Here is a 5,000-nt window from a genome sequence, read left to right on the forward strand (position 1 = left end):
AGAGGGAAGTGGAGAAAAGTGGGGGAGGGAGGAGAATGGAGAGGAGGAGGAGGGAGGAAGAGGTAGGAGGGGAGTGGGGAAAAAGGAGGAAGGAAGGGAGGATAAAGGACGTGGAAAGGGAAGGAGAGTAAGAGGGGAAAGATAGAAGGAGGGAAGGATACTGGGTAGCAAGGGGAAGGAGGGAGGATGGGAGGGGCATGCGGGGAGGGGGGGGGGTAGCTGGAGGACACAAGATGAAGGAAAAAAAAAAGAAAAATAGGATAAAAATGGATTGAACAGAATAAAAGGTAGAGATAAAGAGAGAAGAATGACCGAGAAGTAGAGGACGAAGGAGGAGAAGGAGGAGAGTGGAGAAACAAAGAAACAGACTAAGAAGAAGGAGAAAAAATGGAAGGTAAGAAGTGGAAGGCAAAGACCGTGATTAAGGGTAGGGGGGGGGGTAGGAGGCGTCGGGAGGAGGGGGGGAAGGTAAGTGGGTATCTATGGGCTTTTAGGGGAAGGGGAGGAGGGGAAGGGGAGGAGGGGAGAGGGAGGGGGAGGGGGGAAGAGGAGGCCCAATCGACAACCCTGAAATGGGTTTCCAACAGGCCACCCATCAATTTCATAATAACATGTTGTTATCATAATTATCATTATTAACGCCGTGATTCTCTTAGCGATTTATATTTTCCATTATCATTTTTTATTTTTTTATTTTGTACTTTGTTTTATCTCTTTCTTTTATTACTAATTATTCATTTACGAATAAAAATTCTACTGAAACAGTAAGAAAAGCTATCCTGACGGAACGTGAATTCACCATAGACGAACATAGGACCTTAAAACCTGACATATTTACTTACAAATAAAAGCTCTATTAATTCGACAAAAACCACAACAAAACAGAAAGTAAAAAAAGAGAGAGAAAACAAATACCAGAAGGAAAAACAACAACAAAAACAAGGGAAAAACCCCCAGGAGATATATTACAACCTGGATATAATCGCAGACGAGGGTGTTTCCCCCGCATACCACCAGCTCCTCCTCACTGACCTTTGACCTCCCCTCCTCCTCCTCTCACCCCCAGCCCTCCTCCTCCCCCCTACCGTGACCTTTTCCATACCACCCCCGCCCCACCCTTGACCTGAGGGCGCCTTTCCTCGCCCGCTTTTACTCATGTCTTTTTCAGGGTTGTGTAGCGGCGACGGTGAAGCTCCCGTTTGACGCGATGAGGATCTGGATGAAAGAAGGAAAGAGGAGGAGGAAGAAGAAGAAGAAAGAAGAAGAAGAAGAAGAAGAAGAAGAAGAAGAAGAAGAAGAAGAAGAAGAAGAAGAAGAAGAAGAAGAAGAAGGAGGAGGAGGAGGAGGAGCAGATGATACAGAAGATTAAGAATGAAAATAAGAATAAAATATAGCCGAAGAAGATATAGACAAAGAAAGAAAAGAAAAAGACATGAACAAAGACGAAAAAATAGACGAAGAAAAGAAGAAGAAGAGGAAAAAGAAAAATAAGATTAAGAAGAAGGAAAGAATAAAAAAAAAGGAGATACACACCTATCTTGTAAAATGAGCAATGTAACAGGAGATCCACAATACGCAAAGTATTACCCCTCCCCCCCCCAAAAAAAAAAGAGAGAGAGAGAGAGGATGAGAGAGAGAGAGAGAGAGAGAGAGAGAGAGAGAGAGAGAGAGAGAGAGGAGAGAGAGAGAGAGAGAGAGAGAGAGAGAGAGAGAGAGAGAGAGAGAGAGAGAGAGAGAGAATTTCAATTTGTGTTTTGCTTTGACACTGACTGTGTTTATCTCCGCAGCTCGTATCACCATGAAATAAGCCTCATCATCCACATTACTTAATACAGCAAGAAAAAGCTATAAAACCATAAAAAAAAAACACAGAAAATTACATATATTTTTCATAACATACAAAACCAACAAAGTAAAATAAGATAAATTTCAAAACCCAAACAGACACTAATATCTCTCTTTAGCCCGAAATATAGAGGGAAATTCTTAAGAAATACAAAATTTCCTTCCGCTAAATACATTCTAAATAAACATATCGACGGAATATATTCAGTAATTACCCTTTTCGTCTTTTCTGTGGTTTTCGTATATATTTTTACTAATCCACTTTCAGGTTCCCACGGCAAAATAGTGTCTTTAGTTAGGAGTTCGTTATAAGTATTGCCTTTTTTTCACGATAGATAGATAGATAGATAGATAGACAGATAGTCACTGCCGTTGATAACTATATTAGAATTCTTAAGAGATATTTTGAGATATTGTTTTTAAAATGAAACTGATGATGATAATAGCATTTACGAAATTATGAACATAATGATATCAACGATTAAAAACGAAAAAAAACAAAAAAAAGATACGATCACAACAGAAATACAAAAAAAAAAAAAAAAATCGAACCAGAAGTAAACTCAAATCCCCACCCCCACCCCCCTCAAAAAAAAAAAAAAAAAAAAAAATCACACAAAAAGACCATAATTTTCTCCTCTACTGATTCTTCTGTCCTTATGAAATGTATATTACACATTCGCCGTCTCTCGTTAAGCCCAAAAGCCCTACTTGTGGCGAGGGTACAGTTACATGCTTCTGTACTGCTGTTTCCGGTCCGCGTCGGAAGGGATCGTTCAGCTGTTCGGTCTCGGTCTCGGTCTCGGTCTGAGTTTCGGTCTCGGTCTCGGTCTCAGCTTCGATCTCGGTCTCGGTTCCGGTGGCGGTTTCGAGCTGTCTATGTTTTTTTTTTTTTTTTTTTTGTGTGTGTGTATGTGATGCATGTAATGTATGTATGTTTGTATATATATATATATATATATATATATATATATATATATATATATATATATATGCAGTACAGTATATATCTATATCTACAAATACATACACACCTCTCTGCCTCTCTTTCCCCCTCTTATTCTTCATCAATTTTCTTCCTCCATCTTCGCTCATGTTATTAGATCAAAGAATAATTTAAACCTTGATAATAGCTTAGCAAAACCGCCCATGTAATACGCATAGTATCAAACGTATACTAAACATGATATATTATAGTGATTACAACTATATAATTTTATGGCATAATTTTACATTGATATAATTTCATTTTTTTTTTAAAGTTAATTCTTCCTTCTATTTTATAAAACGGTAATTATTCTGATATGAAACAAGAGGTCATTAAGCGTTTAACATGATAATTGATCTGGTTTTAATCATGTATTCTTATTAATTAGTATCGAGTATAATTATCATGTAGGTATTTTAAGGTTATTATTATGTAGGTTATTATAACTTTTGTGTGTGATATATAGATGCTTAAATATATCTATGTAAGTATGTGTGTCCAACATAACCGTGAGTTATGCAGTATATATGAGTGTCTTTATGAATATATGTATGTATGTAGATATTATATATGTTTGTACGTATACTATATATATGTGTGTACGTATACTATATATATGTGTACGTATATGCTCGTGGGTATGTACGCATGTATATCTGAAGGACTGCATGATGTACATCTGTATATAGATACTGCGCATATATACGTTTCTATGGCAACAGCTCTTTTATAAGCTTTTTTATTATTGCAACTGCACTTATCTATTGCAACTGTACTTTTATCTGTGCATATGTACGTCGCTATTGCAACTGCACGCTTAGACACTTTCTTATTATTAAATTCATACCCACTTGTTGCAAAAAACGAAAAACATGAGTTTTTATCTCTGCTTGCAATGTGACTTCATCTCGACAAAGAGCGGATATGAAAGCAATGTACCTCTCACACCTCTTGAGTGGGGTGGGGGAAAGGGGGGTGAGGAGACGGAGAGGGGAGGGAAGGAGAAGGAGGTGGAGAAGAGACGGGAGAAGGGAGAGGGGGAGAGGTGGAGAAGAGGGAGAGGGAGAGGAGAGAGAGAGAGAAGGGGGAGAGGTAGAGAAAAAGGAGAGGGAGAGGAGAGGGAGAGGAGAGAGAGGAGACAGAATAGTGGATATGAAGGGAGATAGGAAACGGAAAGGGAGAGTTAGTTGAGTATACAGTTGAAAAGAAAACGAGTTTTATGCCTGCGATGTGATCACCGACAAAGAGCGAGAGAAGAGGGGACCAGACCTCCCACCCCCCTTGAGTGGTGGGGAGGGTGAGACGGAGATGGGCGAATGGACGTGGGAGAGACGCTGGGTGAACCTGCAGAAGGGTGATTTATAAGGGATTCATTAACAGATGAAGGTTCATGTGAGTATTCTGATTATGATGGGTGAGGGCATAGAGGGGATCATCTCTCCCCCCCCCCCTGGCTAGCTCCTTTTACCTGTCTTCTCGTATCTTCATTAATCTTAATTCTATTTATTTTTTGCCGCATTTTTTTGTTTTGTTTTTTTTGACTTTGTTTTATGTTAAATACATTTATTATTTATCTTTTTATCATCTATTTATCTATTTATTTACGTTTACTTGTTTATTTGTTGATTCATTTGTTTCTTTATTTATCATCAATTTGTTTTTTTTTAATTTTTCCGTTTATTTGTTTATTTTCTATTCATCTGTTTATTTATTTACTTATTTATTTACTTATTCAATTATTTCCTTATCTATTTGTTTATTCATTTATTCATATATTACTTTGTATGATTAATTGGTTATTAATTTTTCTAATTATCTTGTTGTTGATACAATTATTATCATTAGTTCTCCCTATTTTTATTTTTATTATCATCATTATCATTATTTTTATTTTCATTATTATTATTATTATTATTATTATTATTTATTATTATTATTATTATTATTATTATTATTATTTTATATTTATTAGTTATTATTATCATTATTAGCATTATGATTATTATTATTATCATCATTATGATTATTATTATCATCATCATTATGATTATTATTATGAATAATGTAATTATTATCATCATCCATATCAATGTATTATCATTACTATATAATTTCATTACTCATCATCCATCTCATTATTCATCATCACATCTCTCACCATCGATTC

Source organism: Penaeus monodon, chromosome 12 (assembly GCF_015228065.2).
Source record: "Penaeus monodon isolate SGIC_2016 chromosome 12, NSTDA_Pmon_1, whole genome shotgun sequence".
Lineage (NCBI taxonomy): Eukaryota > Metazoa > Arthropoda > Malacostraca > Decapoda > Penaeidae > Penaeus > Penaeus monodon.